The following is a 22,527-nucleotide window of genomic DNA, read 5'->3' as shown; positions in this document are numbered from 1 at the left end:
GTCACACATCGGTTGGGGTTTCTGGATAACTCTATGATGAATGTCACACATCGGTTGGGGTTTCTGGATAACTCTATGATGAATGTCACACATCGGTTGGGGTTTCTGGATAACTCTATGATGAATGTCACACATTGGTTGGGGTTTCTGGATAACTCTATGATGAATGTCACACATCGGTTGGGGTTTCTGGATAACTCTATGATGAATGTCACACATCGGTTGGGGTTTCTGGATAACTCTATGATGAATGTAACACATCGGTTGGTAAAGAGGGGAGGATATTACAGATTGCAGTACCCTCCCTCTCTCCCAGGCCTCTCTTCAGTTCTCAGCCTCCCCCAGATCGCTTCATAAGTGTTGTGGGGATTAGGTGTGAAAGGGGGCTCTATTGATTTCAGACTCTGATCTCAGATCACCCTGTCTGTTTACAGTTGATTCACAGCAAGTCCTTTTGCTTCTCTCGGAGAAAGAGAAAGACTGTGTGTGTCCGTGAGTGCGCACAAACTTGTGTGAATATATCTATGTGTATTTATTTATGTGAGAGGCTTGCCTCTTTCTGTGCCTAAAATCTGTACTTCCTAATCAGAACAGGCTTGTTACATTTCATACGAAATATGAGGTCCTGTGAGAATAGGAAATCCTTATATACCATCCTTAATAGCCACAGTGTTCTGTCACGTATCACTCAGTGAGTGTGTTCGGGTGACTCAGGGCAAGGTGGTGTGGAGCGCTTTCAGAGCTGCCAGGTTCCATAGCGTGGTGTCATGTGTGGAAGCAGACAGAGGAGGGTGAGTCACTGTGACATTTGGAGGAGGGCCCGGTGGAGACCTGCCTGCCTGCAGACCTCTACGTCTGCAGCTTGGAGCCGCAGCTGGACCAGATGGATCAGATGCTGCAGCTCCAGGGGGCTCCAGGACCCTCGCAGCAACAACACAGAACCTCCCCAGTGAGGAGCATGTCAGGAAGCACCCTCACCTCCCCAGGTGTGTGTGTGTGTGTGTGTGTGTGTGTGTGTGTGTGTGTGTGTGTGTGTGTGTGTGTGTGTGTGTGTGTGTGTGTGTGTGTGTGTGTGTGTGTGTGTGTGTGTGTGTGTGTGTGTGCTACTCCCCAGAGGAGAGGGCTGTGAGGTTCCCCCGTGTAGGATTAAAACTGACAACACGCTCTTTGATCTGTCAGGCTTTTACCAAACAAACACCTTAACTGGTGTCTAAATGACCTTTGATGGCTTAGCATGTTACCAACAAGGCTTTGGAGAAAGTAGAGATACAAAAGTGGTAACACACATTATTGTGACACGGACGTGTTCATTTGAGATGTGCAAGATGGTCATAGTGTGTATCTGTTGTTGATTACAGAGTTCTACTCAAACCCCCAGATATAGAATTTTATTTCCAGATTCATAAATCAGTCTTTTGTCATTTGGGACTGTGCTGTGGATTTGAATGGTTGTCAGTTTATCGGTGCTCTTGCCAAACCCTGTTAAACCTATTGGCAGCTATAAATGTGTGTGTGTGTTATACCTACTGGCAGCTGTCACTGGAGACCAAAGCCTACATCCCATCCTTTTATTCCAACAACAAAGTCCCATCCTTCCCTCTAGCTATTTACACCACCTCTCAATCCACGTCTCCTTTCATTTCTCTGTATTGCTTTTGACTGTTTTTGCCTCCCTCCCTCCCTCCCTCCCTCCCTCAGGCTTGCTTGTGGCGGTGTGAGGTGCAGGTGGATTTCTGTCTGTCTCTGTTTGTTTCCATCCAACATGCTAGGAGGATTTTCTGATCACACTATAAAGTTCCCCTTGTCTGCTCCCCCTTCCTCTCTCTAAACATCATATACAACACATAAAGGGCAACACATTATGTGGGAAGAGTTAAAATGGCTCTATTGCTGGGTTTCATCTCTGCCTTATCTCCCACATGATGGCCTTATCTCCTACATTATGGCCTTATATCCTACATGATGGCCTTATCTCCTACATGATGGCCGTATCTCCTATATGATGGCCTTATCTCCTACATGATGGCCTTATCTCCTACATTATGGCCTTATCTCCTACATGATGGCCATATCTCCTACATGATGGCCTTATCTCCTACATTATGGCCTTATCTTCTATATGATGACTTTATCTTCTACATGGTGACCCTATCTTCTATATGATGACCTTATCTTCTATATGATGACCTTATCTTATACACAAAGGCATTATATTTTACATGATGGCCTTGTCTTTTACATGATGACCTTATCTTTTACATAATGACTTTATCTCCTACATGATGGCCTTATCTCCTACATGATGACCTTATCTTCTATATGATGACTTTATCTTTTACATGATGACCTTATCTTTTACATCAGGTATTCCCAAACTGGGGTACGCGCAATGCTGTCGGTGGTACGCCAAAACAGATTTTTTTCACGTTTTCAAATTATATTTTCAATGTTCTGGACTGCTTTGTGACATGAAATGGGCTTTGGTGGTCAAGATGTGTTGGTATCTCTACTGATGGTGCAAAAGCAATGACAGAGAGACATAGCAGAGTGGTAACACGTGTGCAAGCAGTTGCTCCCTACGCCACTTGGGTACACTGCAGCATCCACCGACAGGCTCTTGCTGCCAAGGGAATGCCTGACAGCTTGAAAGACGTTTTGGACACTACAGTGAAAATGGTTAACTTTGTTAAAGCAAGGCCCCTGAACTCTTGTGTATTTTCTGCACTAAGCAATGATATGGGCTGGGGCAAAATTGAGAGACGAGCAAAGTTTTCATTACTGACCATCATTTTCACTTGTCTGACTGCTTGCATGATGACGAGTTTCTCACAAGACTGGCCAATCTGGGTGATGTTTTTTCTCGCCTGAATGATCTGAATCTAGGATTACAGGGACTCTCTGCAACTATATTCAATGTGCGGGACAAAATTGAGACTATGATTAAGACGTTGGAGCTCCTCTCTGTCTGCATTAACAAGGACAACACACAGGTCTTTCCATCATTGTATGATGTTTTTATGTGAAAATGAACTCAAGCTTACCGACAATGTCAAATGTGATATAGCGAAGCACCTGAGTGAGTTGGGTGCACAATTACGCAGGTACTTCCCGAAACGGATGACACAAACAACCCTATTCATTATCCCTTTCATGCCCTGCCTCCAGTCCACTTACCGATATCTGAACAAGAGAGCCTCATTGTAATTGCAACAAGCGGTTCTGTGAAAATGGTATTTAATCAGAAGCCACTGCCAGATTTCTGGATAGGGCTGCGCTCAGAGAATCATGCCTTGGCAAATTGCGCTGATAAGACACTGATGCCCTTTGCAACCACATACCAATGTGAGAATGAATTCTCGGCCCTCACTAGCATGAAAACTAAATACAGGCACAGACTGTGCGTGGAAAATTATTTAAGACTGAAACTCTCTCCAATACAACCCAACATTGCAGAGTTACAGTATGTGCATCCTTTCAAGCACACCCTTCTCATTAACCTATGGTGAGTTATTTACAATTTTAGATGAACAAATAAAGTTTTACATTTAAGATGGCTAAATAAAGAGCAAAATGACTGATTATTATATCATTATTTGTGCCCTGGTTCTATAAGAGCTCTTTGTCACTTCCCACGAGCCTGGATGTGACAAAAACTCACACTCATTCTTATGTTTAATAAATGTATTGTATAGTGTGTGTGTGGCAGGCTTACAATGACAGCAAAAAAACAACATTTGAGTGTGAGCTGACCCTGGTGCTAGAGGGGATACGCAGCTGAAGGTTGATTGTTTGAAGGGGTACAGCACTATACAAAGTTTGGGAACCACTGTTCTACATGATGGCCTTATCTCCTACATGATGGCCTTATCTCCTACATGATGGCCTTTTCTTTGACATGATGGACTTATCTCCTACATGATGGCCTTTTCTCCTACATGATGGCCTTATCTCCTACATGATGGCCTTTTCTTTGACATGATGGACTTATCTCCTACATGATGGCCTTATCTCCTACATGATGGCCTTATCTCCTACATGATGGCCTTTTCTTTGACATGATGGCCTTATCTCCTACATGATGGCCTTATCTCCTACATGATGGCCTTATCTCCTACATGATGGCCTTTTCTTTGACATGATGGCCTTGTCTCCTACATGATGGCCTTATCTCCTACATGATGGCCTTATCTCCTACATGATGGCCTTTTCTTTGACATGATGGCCTTGTCTCCTACATGATGGCCTTATCTCCTACATGATGGCCTTATCTCCTACATGATGGCCTTTTCTTTGACATGATGGCCTTATCTCCTACATGATGGCCTTTTCTTTGACATGATGGCCTTGTCTCCTACATGATGGCCTTATCTCCTACATGATGGCCTTATCTCCTACATGATGGCCTTTTCTTTGACATGATGGCCTTGTCTCCTACATGATGGCCTTATCTCCTACATGATGGCCTTGTCTCCTACATGATGGCCTTATCTCCTACATGATGGCCTTATCTCCTACATGATGGCCTTTTCTTTGACATGATGGCCTTGTCTCCTACATGATGGCCTTATCTCCTACATGATGGCCTTATCTCCTACATAATGGCCTTTTCTTTGACATGATGGACTTATCTCCTACATGATGGCCTTTTCTTTGACATGATGGACTTGTCTCCTACACGATGGCCTTTTCTTTGACATGATGGACTTGTCTCCTACATAATGGCCTTTTCTTTGACATGATGGACTTATCTCCTACACGATTTCCTTGTCTCCTACACGATGGCCTTGTCTCCTACATGATGGCCTTTTCTTTGACATGATGGACTTGTCTCCTACATGATGGCCTTTTCTTTGACATGATGGACTTGTCTCCTACATGATGGCCTTTTCTTTGACATGATGGCCTCATCTCCTACATGATGGCCTTTTCTTTGACATGATGGACTTATCTCCTACATGATGGCCTTTTCTTTGACATGATGGCCTCATCTCCTACATAATGGCCTTTTCTTTGACATGATGGCCTTTTCTTTGACATGATGGCCTTTTCTTTGACATGATGGCCTTTTCTTTGACATGATGGCCTTTTCTTTGACATGATGGACTTGTCTCCTACATGATGGCCTTTTCTTTGACATGATGGACTTGTCACCTACATGATGGCCTTTTCTTTGACATGATGGACTTATCTCCTACACGATGGCCTTGTCTCCTACATGATGGCCTTTTGTTTGACATGATGGACTTATCTCCTACATGATGGCCTTTTCTTTGACATGATGGACTTATCTTTGACATGATGGCCTCATCTCCTACATGATGGCCTTTTCTTTGACATGATGGACTTATCTCCTACATGATGGCCTTTTCTTTGACATGATGGCCTTGTCTCCTACATGATGGCCTTTTCTTTGACATGATGGCCTCATCTCCTACATAATGGCCTTTTCTTTGACATGATGGCCTTATCTCCTACATGATGGCCTTTTCTTTGACATGATGGCCTTATCTCCTACATGATGGCCTTTTCTTTGACATGATGGCCTTATCTCCTACATGATGGCCTTATCTCCTACATGATGGCCTTATCTCCTACATGATGGCCTTATCTCCTACATGATGGCCTTATCTCCTACATGATGGCCTTATCTCCTACATGATGGCCTTTTCTTTGACATGATGGACTTGTCTCCTACATGATGGCCTTTTCTTTGACATGATGGCCTCATCTCCTACATAATGGCCTTTTCTTTGACATGATGGCCTTGTCTCCTACATGATGGCCTTTTCTTTGACATGATGGCCTTATCTCCTACATAATGGCCTTTTCTTTGACATGATGGACTTGTCTCCTACATGATGGCCTTTTCTTTGACATGATGGCCTTGTCTCCTACATGATGGCCTTTTCTTTGACATGATGGCCTCATCTCCTACATGATGGCCTTTTCTTTGACATGATGGACTTATCTGTTACGGTGAGTGAATGAGGACCCAAAAGCGAATTAACTTAAACAGAGCTTCTTTAATTACCAAACATAGGTAGGCTCAGACGGACCGGCAGATTCCGACAGGACAAGACAAGGTTACAGCAAACATGACGACAGTCTGGTTCAGGCATGAAACACAAGAAACAAGAATCCGACAAGGACAGGAACAAAAACAGAGAGAGATATAGGGGACTAATCAGAGGGAAAAGGGGAACAGGTGGGAGAAGGGGTGACGAGGTAGTCAAGAGGAGACAAGGAACAGCTGGGGGAAAGCGGGGGAGAAAAGGTAACCTAACAACGACCAGCAGAGGGAGACAGGGTGAAGGGAAAGGACAGAGACAAGACACAACATGACAGTACATGACAGTACCCCCCCACTCACCGAGCGCCTCCTGGCGCACTCGAGGAGGAAACCTGGCGGCAACGGAGGAAATCCTCGATCAGCGCACGGTCCAGCACGTCCCGAGAGGGAACCCAACTCCTCTCCTCAGGACCGTACCCCTCCCAATCTACGAGGTACTGGTGACCACGGCCCCGAGGACGCATGTCCAAAATTCTACGGACCCTGTAGATGGGTGCGCCCTCGACAAGGATGGGGGGGGGGGGGGGGAAGACGAGCGGGGGCGCGAAGGACGGGCTTGATGCAGGAGACATGGAAGACCGGGTGGACGCGACGAAGGTATCGCGGAAGAAGAAGTCGAACTGCGACAGGATTAATGACCCGAGAAATACGGAACGGACCAATGAACCGCGGGGTCAACTTGCGAGAAGCCGTCTTAAGGGGAAGGTTCTGAGTGGAGAGCCAAACTCTCTGACCGCGACAATATCTAGGACTCTTAGTTCTACGCTTATTAGCAGCCCTCACAGTCTGCGTCCTATAACGGCAAAGTGCAGACCTGACCCTCTTCCAGGTGCGCTCGCAACGTTGGACAAAAGCCTGAGCGGAGGGGACGCTGGACTCGGCGAACTGAGATGAGAACAGCGGAGGCTGGTACCCGAGGCTACTCTGAAAAGGAGATAGCCCGGTCGCAGACGAAGGAAGCGAGTTGTGGGCGTATTCTGCCCAGGGGAGCTGTTCTGACCAAGACGCAGGGTTGCGAAAAGAAAGACTGCGTAAGATGCGACCAATAGTCTGATTGGCCCGTTCTGCTTGACCGTTAGACTGGGGGTGAAAGCCGGAAGAGAGACTGACTGAAGCCCCAATCAAACGGCAAAACTCCCTCCAAAATTGAGACGTGAATTGCGGACCTCTGTCCGAAACGACGTCTGACGGAAGGCCATGAATTCTGAAAACATTCTGATGATGATGATGATGATTTGTGCCGTCTCTTTAGCAGAAGGAAGCTTAGCAAGGGGAATGAAATGAGCCGCCTTAGAGAACCTATCGACAACCGTAAGAATAACAGTCTTCCCCGCTGACGAAGGCAGTCCGGTGACAAAATCTAAGGCGATGTGAGACCACGGTCGAGAGGGAATAGGAAGCGGCCTGAGACGGCCGGCAGGAGGAGAGTTACCGGACTTAGTCTGCGCGCAGACCGAACAAGCAGCCACGAAACGACGCGTGTCATGCTCCCGGGTGGGCCACCAAAAACGCTGGCGAATGGAAGCAAGCGTACCCCGAACGCCAGGGTGGCCGGCTAACTTGGCAGAGTGAGCCCACTGAAGAACGGCCAGACGAGTAGGAACGGGAACGAAAAGAAGGTTCCTAGGACAAGCGCGCGGCGACGGAGTGTGAGTGAGCGCTTGTTTTACCTGCCTCTCAATTCCCCAGACAGTCAACCCGACAACACGCCCCTCAGGGAGAATCCCCTCGGGGTCAGTGGAGGCTACTGAAGAACTGAAGAGACGAGACAAAGCATCAGGCTTGGTGTTCTTAGAGCCCGGACGATAAGAAATCACGAACTCGAAACGAGCGAAAAACAGCGCCCAACGCGCCTGACGCGCATTAAGTCGTTTGGCAGAACGGATGTACTCAAGGTTCCTATGGTCAGTCCAAACGACAAAAGGAACGGTCGCCCCCTCCAACCACTGTCGCCATTCGCCTAGGGCTAACCGGATGGCGAGCAGTTCGCGGTTACCCACATCATAGTTACGTTCCGACGGCGACAGGCGATGAGAAAAATACGCGCATGGGTGGACCTTGTCGTCAGAGAGGGAGCGCTGAGAAAGAATGGCTCCCACGCCCACCTCTGACGCGTCAACCTCGACAACGAACTGTCTAGAGACGTCAGGTGTAACAAGGATAGGAGCGGATGTAAAACGATTCTTGAGGAGATCAAAAGCTCCCTGGGCGGAAACGGACCACTTAAAGCACGTCTTGACAGAAGTAAGGGCTGTGAGAGGAGCTGCCACCTGACCGAAATTACGGATGAAACGACGATAGAAGTTCGCGAAGCCGAGAAAGCGCTGCAGCTCGACGCGTGACTTAGGGACGGGCCAATCAATGACAGCTTGGACCTTAGCGGGATCCATCTTAATGCCTTCAGCGGAAATAACAGAACCGAGAAATGTGACGGAGGAGGCATGAAAAGTGCACTTCTCAGCCTTCACAAAAAGACAATTCTCTAAAAGGCGCTGGAGGACACGTCGAACGTGCTGAACATGAATCTGGAGTGACGGTGAAAAAATCAGGATATCGTCAAGGTAAACGAAAACAAAGATGTTCAGCATGTCTCTCAGGACATCATTGACTAATGCCTGAAAGACAGCTGGAGCGTTAGCGAGGCCGAAAGGAAGAACCCGGTATTCAAAGTGCCCTAACGGAGTGTTAAACGCCGTCTTCCACTCGTCCCCCTCCCTGATGCGCACGAGATGGTAAGCGTTACGAAGGTCCAACTTAGTGAAAAACCTGGCTCCCTGCAGGATCTCGAAGGCTGAAGACATAAGAGGAAGCGGATAACGATTCTTCACTGTTATGTCATTCAGCCCTCGATAATCTATGCAGGGGCGCAGAGACCCGTCCTTCTTCTTGACAAAAAAAAAACCCTGCTCCGGCGGGAGAGGAGGAGGGGACTATGGTACCGGCGTCAAGAGCTACAGACAAATAATCTTCGAGAGCCTTACGTTCGGGAGCCGACAGAGAGTATAGTCTACCCCGGGGGGGGGTGGTTCCCGGAAGGAGATCAATACTACAATCATACGACCGGTGTGGAGGAAGAGAGGTGGCCCTGGACCGACTGAACACCGTGCGCAGATCGTGATATTCCTCCGGCACCCCTGTCAAATCACCAGGCTCCTCCTGTGAAGAAGAGATAGAGGAAACAGGAGGGATAGCAGACATTAAACATTTCACATGACAAGAGACGTTCCAGGAGAGGATAGAATTACTAGACCAATTAATGGAAGGATTATGACAAACTAGCCAGGGATGGCCCAAAACAACAGGTGTAAAAGGTGAACGAAAAATTAAAAAAGAAATGGTTTCACTATGATTACCAGAAACAGTGAGGGTTAAAGGTAGCGTCTCACGCTGAATCCTGGGGAGAGGACTACCATCCAGGGCGAACAAGGCCGTGGGCTCCTTTAACTGTCTGAGAGGAATGTCATGTTCCCGAGCCCAGGTCTCGTCCATAAAACAGCCCTCCGCCCCAGAGTCTATTAAGGCACTGCAGGAAGCTGACGAACCGGTCCAGCGTAGATGGACCGACAAGGTAGTGCAGGATCTTGAAGGAGAGACAGGAGTAGTAGCGCTCACCAGTAGCCCTCCGCTTACTGACGAGCTCTGGCCTTTTACTGGACATGAAGTGACAAAATGACCAGCGGAACCGCAATAGAGACAGAGGCGGTTGGTGATTCTCCGTTCCCTCTCCTTAGTCGAGATGCGGATACCTCCCAGCTGCATGGGCTCAGCACCCGAGCCGGCAGAGGAAGATGGTAGTGATGCGGAGAGGGGGGCGACGGAGAGCGCGAGCTCCTTTCCACGAGCTCGGTGACGAAGATCAACCCGTCGCTCAATGCGAATAGCGAGTTCAATCAAGGAATCCACGCTGGAAGGAACCTCCCGGGAGAGAATCTCATCCTTTACCTCTGCGCGGAGACCCTCCAGAAGACGAGCGAGCAAGGCCGGCTCGTTCCAGCCACTGGAGACAGCAAGAGTGCGAAACTCAATAGAGTAGTCTGTTATGGATCGATTGCCTTGACATAGGGAAGACAGGGCCCTGGAAGCCTCCTCCCCAAAAACAGATCGATCAAAAACCCGTATCATCTCCTCCTTAAAGTCCTGATACTGGTTAGTACACTCAGCCCTTGCCTCCCAGATTGCCGTGCCCCACTCACGAGCCCGTCCAATAAGGAGAGATATGACGTAGGCGACACGAGCAGTGCTCCTGGAGTAAGTGTTGGGCTGGAGAGAATATCACACTGGGTGAGGAACGAGCGGCATTCAGTGGGCTCCCCAGAGTAACACGGCGGGTTATTGATTCTGGGCTCCGGAGATTCGAAAGCCCTGGAAGTGGCCGGTGGATCGAGGCGGAGATGGTGAACCTGTTCTGTGAGGTTGGAGACTTGGGTGGCCAGGGTCTCAACGGCATGTCGAGCAGCAGACACTTCCTGCTCGTGTCTGCCTAGCATCGCTCCCTGGATCCCGACGGCTGAGTGGAGAGGATCCGAAGTCGCTGGGTCCATTCTTGGTCGGATTCTTCTGTTACGGTGAGTGAATGAGGACCCAAAAGCGAATTAACTTAAACAGAGCTTCTTTAATTACCAAACATAGGTAGGCTCAGACGGACCGGCAGATTCCGACAGGACAAGACAAGGTTACAGCAAACATGACGACAGTCTGGTTCAGGCATGAAACACAAGAAACAAGAATCCGACAAGGACAGGAACAAAAACAGAGAGAGATATAGGGGACTAATCAGAGGGAAAAGGGGAACAGGTGGGAGAAGGGGTGACGAGGTAGTCAAGAGGAGACAAGGAACAGCTGGGGGAAAGCGGGGGAGAAAAGGTAACCTAACAACGACCAGCAGAGGGAGACAGGGTGAAGGGAAAGGACAGAGACAAGACACAACATGACAGTACATGACATTATCTCCTACATGATGGCCTTTTCTTTGACATGATGGCCTTGTCTCCTACATGATGGCCTTTTCTTTGACATGATGGACTTATCTCCTACATGATGGCCTTTTCTTTGACATGATGGCCTTATCTCCTACATGATGGCCTTTTCTTTGACATGATGGCCTTATCTCCTACATGATGGCCTTTTCTTTGACATGATGGACTTATCTCCTACATGATGGCCTTTTCTTTGACATGATGGACTTATCTCCTACATGATGGCCTTTTCTTTGACATGATGGACTTATCTCCTACATGATGGCCTTTTCTTTGACATGATGGACTTGTCTCCTACATGATGGCCTTTTCTTTGACATGATGGACTTATCTCCTACATGATGGCCTTTTCTTTGACATAATGGCCTTTTCTTTGACATGATGGCCTTTTGTTTGACATGATGGCCTCATCTCCTACATGATGGCCTCATCTCCTACATGATGGCCTTATCTTTGACATGATGGCCTTATCTTTGACATGATGGCCTTTTGTTTGACATGATGGCCTTATCTTTGACATGATGGCCTTATCTCCTACATGATGGCCTCATCTCCTACACGATGGCCTTATCTCCTACACGATGGCCTTATCTCCTACATGATGGCCTTATCTTTGACATGATGGCCTTATCTTTGACATGATGGCCTTATCTTTGACATGATGGCCTTATCTCCTACATGATGGCCTCATCTCCTACACGATGGCCTCATCTCCTACACGATGGCCTTATCTCCTACATGATGGCCTTATCTTTGACATGATGGCCTTATCTTTGACATGATGGCCTTTTGTTTGACATGATGGCCTTATCTTTGACATGATGGCCTTATCTCCTACATGATGGCCTTATCTTTGACATGATGGCCTTTTGTTTGACATGATGGCCTTTTGTTTGACATGATGGCCTTATCTCCTACATGATGGCCTTATCTCCTACATGATGGCCGTACCTCCTACATGATGGCCTTATCTCCTACATGATGGCCTTTTCTTTGACATGATGGCCTTACCTCCTACATGATGGCCTTACCTCCTACATGATGGCCGTACCTCCTACATGATGGCCTTATCTCCTACATGATGGCCTTACCTCCTACATGATGGCCTTACCTCCTACATGATGGCCTTATCTCCTACATGATGGCCTTTTCTTTGACATGATGGCCTTACCTCCTACATGATGGCCTTATCTCCTACATGATGGCCTTTTCTTTGATATGATGGCCTTTTCTTTGACATGATGGCCTTACCTCCTACATGATGGCCTTTTCTTTGACATGATGGCCTTACCTCCTACATGATGGCCTTACCTCCTACATGATGGCCGTACCTCCTACATGATGGCCTTATCTCCTACATGATGGCCGTACCTCCTACATGATGGCCTTATCTCCTACATGATGGCCTTATCTCCTACATGATGGCCGTACCTCCTACATGATGGCCTTTTCTTTGACATGATGGCCTTACCTCCTACATGATGGCCTTACCTCCTACATGATGGCCGTACCTCCTACATGATGGCCTTATCTCCTACATGATGGCCGTACCTCCTACATGATGGCCTTATCTCCTACATGATGGCCTTATCTCCTACATGATGGCCGTACCTCCTACATGATGGCCTTATCTCCTACATGTTGGCCTTATCTTTGACATGATGGTCTTTTCTTCGACATGATGGCCAATTCTTTGACATGATGGCCTTTTCTTGATGGCCTTTTCGTCAACATGATGGTCTTATCGTCTATATGATGACCTTATCTTCTACATGATGGCCTTATCTTCGACATATGAAGACCTCTGAATCCGAGTTCACCCGCATTCACATTAGGAACCCACAGTTGGAACTCATGGCTTGTGGAATCCAATTAAAATAGCATTCACACTTTATGCCCCGGCTTGATAAATACAATAGGGAGGAACAGTTTCAAATATCCACCTGAGGTTCTAGCTTAAGGCAGACTTAATAGAGATGGTGGCATAACAGAATAGGTTGTTTACTGTAAATGATAGAGATAGTGAGGAAAAACAACACACAATACACATTAACTTTCAGCAATGTAACAATCAAAACACACATCTCCTTCCTTTTCCTTCTGAGACCAAACCCTCACTATAGGGTGTCAACCCACTTTGCCCAGAGCGGGGTGGACAATTTCACTTCCTGATGTTAATAAATACATTTTACCAAGATAAATATGATTTTTCATGTTCTGAATCGTTCAGTGGGGTCTTTCTCAAAAGTATGTGGACACCTGTTTGTCGAACATCTCATTCCAAAATCATCAGCATTAATATGTATTTTGTCCCCCTTTGCTGCTAGAACAGCCTCCACTCTTCTGGGAAGGCATTCCACTAGATGTTGGAACATTGCTGCTAGAACAGCCTCCACTCTTCTGGGAAGGCTTTCCACTAGATGTTGGAACATTGCTTTCCATTAAACCACAAGAGCATTAGTGAGGTCGGGCTCGCAGTCGGCGTTGAGGTCAAGTCTCTGTGCAGGCCAGTCAAGTTCTTCCACACCGATCTCGACAAACCCTTTCTGTATGGAACTCGCTTTGTGCACAGGAAAGGTCCTTCCCCAAACTATTGAAACAATGTTGGAAGCATAGAATCTTCTGCAATGTCATTGTATGCTGTAAAGTTAAGATTTCCTTTAAAAACAGCCCCAAACCATTATTCCTCCTCCAACAAACTTTACAGTTGGCTCAATGCATTCAGGTGAAAGGTAGCTTTCACCTGGCATCTGCCAAACCCAGATTAGTCTGTCGGACTGCCAGATGGTGAGGTGTGATTCATCACTCCAGAGAACGAGTTTTGCTCCAGAGTCCAATGGTGGCAAGCTTTACACCACTCCAGCAAATGTTTGGCATTGCGCATGGTGATCTTAGGCCTGTGTGCGGCTGCTCAGCCATGGAAACCCATTTCATGAAACTCTCGACTAACAGTTATTGTGCTGACGTTGTTTATAGAGTCAGTTTGGAACTTGGTAGTGAGTGTTGCAACCGAGGACAGATGATTTTTATGCTCTATGCACTTCACCACTCGACTGTCCCATTCTGTGAGCCGTTGTTACTCCTAGACGTTTCCACTTCACAATAAAAGCCCTTACAGTTGACCGAGGCAGCTCTAGCGGGGCAGAAATTTGACAAACAGACTTTTTGGTAAGCTGGCATCTTATGACGGTGCCACGTTGAAAGTCACTGAGCTCTTCAGTAAGGCCATTCTTCTGCCAATGTTTGTCTATGGAGATTGCATGGCTGTGGCTGAATTAGCCAAATCCACTAATTTGAAGGGGTGCTTCTCGCAGAGACTTTTGAGAAGTTTAGATGTTGTGGTGGTCTTCTGCGAAATTGTTTCCGTTGGTCGCAAAAATCTCAATTAACATGAATCGACCTGAAATAAATGTAAAAGGCTTTGACATTAAAAAGCTTGTGGTATTCTCAGTGCTCTGTTGACATTTTACAGAGATATGCTTGTTTTTATGAGAAATCTTAGAAAAATAACAGGAATTCCGCATTAATATGAAAAGCGTATACTAAAATATGAAATACAACATGTCATGTCTCAAAATTGATATCTATCTTACCTCTATATTGTTTTATCGGATTTGAGTAGATGGGGAGTTCAAAAGTGAGCCTGTTAGTTTGCCTTAAAGGAAATCAAAGGATTAGTAACTTAGTTTTAGTCAAGATCAGGTTACCTATAAGTACAAAAGTAGTTATGTTTTCGGGTTATTACATATTTATTTACTTATTTCTGGCTATCTTCTAAAGTACCCATAATGCACTATTTATCAACATCATATGGAGGATCTAGTCTGTGCTACCGAGTTCGTATGTTAGCTCAAGTGTGATGTAAACAAGGAGAATATGGGGCACGTGCGTCCGTGCAGCATGCTTTTCACAGACTTTGTGGTTATGTTATTTAGTGGGAACCCATTAGCACAGCAGGCTCTGGTGCCTTTTTGCCGTGGGCTCAAAACTAAAGAGAAAATCACACCTGCTTGCCTAGTACCTCGTCTGTTGTCCTTTTTGTTTTGTCAACTTTTCAGCATGTTTTCTGTGAAGTAGGCTATTGGAGTTTTGTAACTTTTTCCACCTTGGCTTAGTGCTAGCGAGCTAGCTGATGGACATCTGGGATCTATCTATTTCCGATTTCCCTGACTCTCTCTGCCTTGCAAGGGCCCCAGACATCAATCAGTAAAATCTGCTCTCTCTACTTTTAATCTGCGGTTATGTTTTAGTTGTGTTGTGTTAGTTGTGTTCTAGCTGGTCTCCAGTAGTTGGGCTCTAGCTTGCAGACCATAACTATGGTGGTTGGCTAGGCTGGCTAGGCTAATAGCTAGTTGGCTCAAATAGATAACGTTAGCTGACTGGCTAGCTTTTTGGCAAAGATAATTGCATATAGCTAACTTTCTTTGATAACTAGTTAGATGGTGTTGTGTATGTCTAAAACTTTGGCTTACTTTAATGTAGCTGTAAGCTAGGTGTTGATAGAGTGTAACATTAGCATTAGAGCTAACGTTAGCAGACTAGTAGGGCTAACGTTAGCATGCTAGTTGGCAAACAACCTTGAAGTTGATTTGTAACAATACATTCATAAAGTATTTGCTTCTAAGTTGTCTGAAAATTAAATGTAAACCAGTAGTAATCCGTGCAAAATTCTCCATTTTAGTTCTCCATTTTACATCACACCCCGGAAAAACATTTTCCGACTTTGGCATTCTTTGGAATTCTGATCGGTTTTATGTAATAACTTGAAAAATTCAGAAGTGAGGTATAACTTTGCGTACTTTGGTGCAAAAAGTGCTAATCAGTCCCTTGTGAAGATGCTGGATGAAACGGGTACAAAAGTATCTATATCCACAGTAAAACGAGTCCTATATCAACATAACCTGAAAGGCTGCTCAGCAAGGAAGAAACCACTGCTCCAAAACCGCCATAAAAAAGCCAGACTGCACATGAGGACAAAGATTGTATGTTTTTGGAGAAATGTCCTCTAGTCTGATGAAACAAAAATATAACTGTTTGGCCATTATGACCATCGTTATGTTTGGAGGAAAAAGGGGGAGGCTTGCAAGCCGAAGAACACCATCCCAACCGTGAAGCACGGGGGTGGCAGCATCATGTTGTGGGGGTGCTTTGCTGCAGAGGGACAGGTGCACTTCACAAAATAGATGGCTTCATGAGGTAGGAAAATTCTGTGGAAATATTGAAGCAACATCTCAAGACATCAGTCAGGCAGGAAGTTAAAGCTTGGTCGCAAATGGGTCTTCCAAATGGACAATGACGATAAGCATACTTCCAAAGTTGTGGCAAAATGGCTTAAGAACAACAAAGTCAAGGTATTGGAGTGGCCATCACAAAACCCTGACCTCAACCCTATAGAAAATATGTGGGCAGAACTGAAAAAGCGTGTGCAAGGAGGCCTACAAACCAAATTCAATTACACCAGCTCTGTCAGGAGGAATGGGCCAAAATTCACCCAACTTATTGTGGGAAGCTTGTGGAAGGCTACCCGAAACGTTTGGCCCAAGTTAAACAATTTAAAGGCAATGCTACCAAATACTAATTGAGTGCATGTAAACTTCTGATCCACTGGGAATGTGATGAAAGAAATAAAAGCTGAAATAAATAATTCTCTCTACTATTATTCTGACATTTCACATTCTTAAAATAAAGTGGTGATCCTAACTGACCTAAGACAGGGAATTTTTACTTGGATTAAATGTCAGGAATGGTTGAAAACTGAGTTGAAATATATTTGGCTGAGGTGTATGTAAACTTCCGACTTCAACTGTACATCAAACATGAGCAGAAATCTGATCAACTGATGGGAATATTTGCTCAACAATTACGCAAAATACAAAGCGTTCAGAAATATAAGTATTGATTATACTTCTTTGTAAAGACAACGTGGGTGTAAAGCAAATCTATGATTTCAACTAAGGCACAATATACTGAACATACCAGCCAACTTAAAGCCTGGCCGGCAGGTATAATTCCGTATGATGCTATTATAATGAATTGTAAGACTTGTCGTGAGCATCTTAAAAATGATTTTACCTGCAGGCTTTAGCAAGTAAAGTGTTAACTCAAGGTTCTTTCCAACCTTTTTAAGAAACAAAATGTGCCTCGATATGACCACCAATAACAAATGTCACATTCAGGGAGAGTGTCAGCTACTATTGCTTAAGCAATAGGAATAGGAAATGAAAGGTTGTGTTTTGTTTAATCAGAAAATGAAGTGGACTTAAAGAGAGAATTGCAGAGAGAGAGTAGAACTTCTCTCAGTATGTCTGACCATGTCTCCGAGCTTGGAGTGGAGGAAGAGGGGGGAAGCAAGAGATATCTGGACAAACCAGGAGGGAGAGAGGGAAGAAAGAAGAGAGAGAGACCGAAACGGAGAGAGAGAGAGAGCAATGTGTATCTTTTATTATTAATAGGGAGAATGAGAGTTGCTGTGCAACTCAATCTGTACACTGTCACTCTGGATCAGGCCTCCTAATCAGAGCCTAATGGAACTGCACAGCACCACCATGTTGTATACACACACACACTGTGCACTCAAGTGTATACCTTCACACAAATGGAGATGGGCTGCATTTAAAAATAAACGCCCTCAATTCCCTTTTCCTGTCTTACGAATTTGTTCTCTCTTTCTTTCTTTTGTCACTAACCATTTGTCAAATAGATGCCCCTCGTTCACTGTTTATCTCTCATCCCCGCTCCCACAATCGTTATATTGAGTAATAACTCTCTCCTGTCTGTCGTTTGGTGTACAGTATGTGTGGTGTGTGTGTGCGTTGTTCTGGCCTGCCCCTAAACAACCCTGTTGAAGGCTGGGTATCTTCGAAATCCTAAGGACCTCTACATTGATTTACATTGATTTACACACGGATATATATCCCCCCTGACAGTGGATAGGGATTTGATAGTAGGATCTGTTGTAGTGTGAGTCTAGCTGTGGGTAGCTGAGGAGTGGGACCACTGGGAGTAGCAATGGTGGCCATCAGACATCATCAGACTGTGAACCTGCCTCCAGGGGATTCAACAACCATCCTACCAATGTTATCCCTCCATCCTTCAGCATCTCTCCAACACTATCCGTACATCCCTCTGGCTGGAGCTCACAGTGAAATCGTATCTTACGTCTTTATATATCAATGTTCTCACTAAAATCTACTTCATACTGTATCATCAAAGTCTATGTTTATTTGTCTAATGGAAGAACACGCAGGTCCTGATTCTTTGAGGTTCTGAAATCACCTTCAATTAAATCTTAAATGAGCCTTGAATTCTGACAATGGCTGAACACAAAGCTCAATGCGATAACGTATACAACAAAGCACGCACAGACAAATGCAATAAATATTCCATGAGTTACATGACCATAAATAAGTACCTGTTCTTTCTCTTTACACAGAGAGGAGAAAAACGACTGAGTCTGAATTAACGGCAAGAGAAAGAGAGAGAGACAGAGAGAGATTTATCCTTGTTGCACCGCGATATATGAGGCACCTTAAACAAACATTTCAAAATAAGTCTCCCGGCCCTAGCTACAGTAAATTGAATGTTCTGCTCACACCTCTGATATCTGAAGAGGCAATGGGAGCATGGACGGACGCTGCTCAATAACACAAATAAAAAGAACCCTTTGCCCAATAGGAATAACAAACATCAGCTAACAAGGACAGGAAAGAATAGAGTGAGAGAGAGAGAGAGGAGGAGGGAGGGAGAGAAAGAGAGAGAAAAATAATCAAAAGAGAGGGAGATAGGTGGAAGGAGGGAGTGAGAGAGAGAGAGAGACAGATAGCTCAGAGACATGCACATATTTTAATATTAATCAGCTCAGTAATATTTTAACAGCCACTAAAAATCAAATTCTGACTATATTTCCTCTGACTGCGGGCCCTGATGATCTGTCGTCCGGTCGACGGTGAGGCTGCTTCTAGAGCTCTGATGAGTGTTCTGTTATGTTCTAGTGTTCTAATAGTTTTAATGATACTGACAGACTGACCAAGCCACAAAGTGAGACTGACACACCATTTAAGACAACACATGGACAGGATTGCACTTGTAAAGTCCTGAAAGAGAACCCCATGAGGCTCTAGTAGCCTACTCCAGCTCAGCCCCAAACAAAACCTTTTCCTTCTCTTCACGTTCCCCATTAACCTAGTCTCACGTTGTCATACTTCATAGACTTTGATATATTCACTAGGCTAAATGCGCAAAAGCTCAACCCTCGTTAGGCATCATCTGAGTTTTTTTCTCTCTTTCTCTGATGGACTATCTCCCTCGCTCCCTTGACAGTGGTCATATCTAAGGAGCGAGGGAGAAAGAGAGAGAAAGGGAGAGGTAGGAGAGGTAATTGATGACAAAGTCATCATCAATATGTATTCCCCTAAAGCCTCCCACCAGCTCCCACCTCAGCCATTAAACTTTAAACATGCAGATGTGTGATTAAGCCTGTCATGGAGAGAGATGACTCAACTCTCAGAGGATACAGAGCTAAAACCTGCATTTTAAACACCTTATTAGAATCATTGACGGCCATTATATATACTAAAACCTCAAAGATAATGCATACAAGTAAAACAAATATATAATAATATGCTCCTACCGTTTTGACCACAACAGTAAATGAATTGGGCAATTAAGATGCATTTACTGTAAATTACTATCATTTCAATTATTTTAAGTTATTTATTTTACTATCTATTATTATATTACTATAATAATACATGTCTATAAAAAGGAGGGAGCACAGAAACAGTGAACTTTGTGTGTGTGTGTGTGTGTGTGTGTGTAAGAGAAAAATAACGGTTCTCAGGGTGGCTCAGGTATCTCTTCCTAATGAGGCCCGATAGCGAGGGAAAGCGACTCAAACAGACAGACGATAATCTACGCGTGTCTGTGTGTGTGTGTCACGCAGACAATAGTCTAGGGAACATTTTGTGTCATCTCTCCATTCCTAACCCATACGTACTACAACAATTGTTCTTAGTCACCCTCGCCTTATTTCTCCCTCCTTACAACTCTTTAGATGGGTTGCCTGGCAACGTCACGAAAATAATGTGTGCACATCGATGTGGCCGGAAGATGTGCGTTGTTATGATTCTGAACGGTCAGATAGATAGTAACAATGACAAGAAGCTGCCTTGTGGGGCATCGTAGGTGACTCGTTTCAACTCGTTTGTATCTTGTCATTGATACCATGTCTTGTTTTGAGGTGTTTGACTGATGTCACGTCTATGCTAATATGGGTCAAATTCGCAAGCTTGCTAACCAACAACTGTAACAATGTATTTGAGAGACAACAAGTGCTCAATGTGCAAATGTTCTACTGGGCACAGATGTCAATTCAACGTCTATTCCACGTTGGTTCAACGTCATTTCATTGAACTGATGTAGATTCAACCAGTGTGTGCCCAGTGGGGTATTTACGTTTTCAATAAACATTTTGCAACACAATATAGTTTGCATGTTGTCAACAGTCTAAGTTAACCCTGTCTGTTTTGACCCATTAGTGTATTTTGTCGATTTTTATTTAACAACCAATTGACTAAAGTTGGTTAAATTATTAGAAGGAGGAGAGATCTTACAGGTGTTGTAGCCTACATGCAGAGGAAGTGGGAGATTTTTGAAGATGGAAAAAATCAGTTCCTTAAAGTAATTTGGTTTTTACAAACCCGAAGCTGCTCAACAGATACTTGGACTACAACAAGCTAACAAGGGCAAAACAAACTAAATGTTAGGCTACATTTCTAGCAAGTTCGGGTTGGTTATTTCCCTAATTTCTTGAAATCCATGTTGGACTTCATAGTTCCTTAGCTGGACTGACCTCAGTCGAAACAGGTCATCACTATCTTCTATAGCCACAAAGTCATAAACCCCGCCCTTTTCTACAATTGATCTTCTTAAAATATGATTTTAAACCTAACCCTAAACTTCACTGCTAAACGTATGCCTAACTATAACCTTAAATAAAGACCAAGTTTGACTTTGTGGCTGTGGAATCTGACTTTGTGGCTGTGGAATCTGACTTTGTGACTATAGAAGCTAGTGGAAACCGTTGAAAGGGGATATTACCGTACAGGTGGTGGTGAGAAAAAGTGATTACTTATTCTGTCTCCTCGCTTCCCGGGCATCTCCTGCTTAAAAAGTGCGCGCGTCTCTCGGCTATTCATTTGGCACGCGAAGTTCCTCGTAGTGTCTGTTGGAGGATTCGTACCTGGATATACTCGAGTCTAAGACGCCTGATGGAGAAATCTACTTGACTTTAGTTTCACTATAATAGGAAGACAGAGTGAGTAAAATGACTGTGCAATGCATGCTTTTCGTTTTTGTGATTTCCCAGATTTATTTTGGAGAGAGAAATGTTTTAACAATGATGATAAAACGAATAGAAATACTGTAGGCTACCTATAAGCTAATAATAATTAGATACATAAGTATTTAATAAATACTATTACTTGACAAATGGAAATTAATTAAATTCCAATAGAAAATTGCACTTAATTAAATATTCAGGGATTCCTAGGGATGAATATAAAACCACATTTGTCAGATTATTGGATTTTGACCCAGTAAGACCTGATAAACATTTTAAATAATTGCATTTTTCTTATCAAATCTTAAAAGAGGACATAAAAAATAAACCGTGTCCTCCTTGTAGAAATTACCAGTTGTTTTAAATTAGAGTTGTCAGTTTCAAGCCTCAATGAGCATTTGATCTGTAACTAAGTAGAGCATGATTAGGCATTGTGGTGCTCATGTGAATTTCCTTTCTTTTTTGGCTTCAGACCAATCCCTGCTTCTCACTTAAAACAGTTTAGTTTTTAATTATATTCATGGGACAGGATAATAAAAAAAGCGCAATCAAGAGATCCAGTAAATGAATGTATTTGTTTAATTCTTCATCTTTCCACAGACTTTGTGAGTCCATGAAGAGAGGAATACACCTTAGACCACAAAATAAAGATTTGATTGGTTTCTCGCCCCAGCACCCTCCATCTAGCTCTGGACACCCTGTAATACTGCTACCACCCTAGAAACACACAGGACTAAAATGATTCTGACAGGAAGGCAACTCTGAACATATCGAATTTCTTTTCCCTTCTCTTCCTTCTCTTATTTGTTCTCTCAGTCATGCTGTATTCAGCAGAGAGACACCTCTGTTACCTGAGTTTCTGTCATTCATAAGGGGAGCCCTTAGAAAAGCACAAGTGGTTTGTTGAAGAGACTGACAAAAAAATGATACCGTCTACTGTACATAATTAGCTGAATTGGCAGTTGAAGTCGAATCAGCGATCTCTTGGTAAATTCTGATAACATAAGTTCACTATTGTACGTTCTCTTGGCCTGGGTTTGGATGATGTTTGATGCGCAGAAAATAGGAGGAATTTGATCAAAGCGAAGACAAGAAGAACTCTGGAAGACAAGAAGAAGGACAAAAGGTGAAAGAGGCTAAAT

Source organism: Oncorhynchus mykiss, chromosome 9, assembly GCF_013265735.2.
Source record: "Oncorhynchus mykiss isolate Arlee chromosome 9, USDA_OmykA_1.1, whole genome shotgun sequence".
Classification (NCBI taxonomy): Eukaryota; Metazoa; Chordata; class Actinopteri; order Salmoniformes; family Salmonidae; genus Oncorhynchus; species Oncorhynchus mykiss.
The sequence above is the reverse complement of the archived record's forward strand: the minus strand, read 5'-3'. Positions refer to the sequence as shown.